This window comes from Gekko japonicus, unplaced genomic scaffold (genome assembly GCF_001447785.1).
Source record: "Gekko japonicus isolate JY-2015 unplaced genomic scaffold, Gekko_japonicus_V1.1 scaffold2043, whole genome shotgun sequence".
Taxonomy (NCBI): Eukaryota; Metazoa; Chordata; class Lepidosauria; order Squamata; family Gekkonidae; genus Gekko; species Gekko japonicus.
Genome location: NW_015166480.1, coordinates 2,068 through 2,279, shown reverse-complemented (window position 1 = coordinate 2,279; position 212 = coordinate 2,068).

Genomic DNA, 212 nt, shown 5'->3' with positions numbered 1-212 from the left:
ATTAATTATCAAGCATAGGGGCCTGATTCAGATAAGGAACATAACATAAATCAACAAGGTTTTAGTCTTTCCTACTCTGCAGGCCAAAGTGTCCCCCCCCCCTTTAATGATATTTGAATAGAGATAGGTTAATGTGCAGTTTGACCAGTGTGGCCTCTACCTAGGCCTAACTTGATGTGGCAGACTGCCCATAAGTGGCATCCAAATGCTGA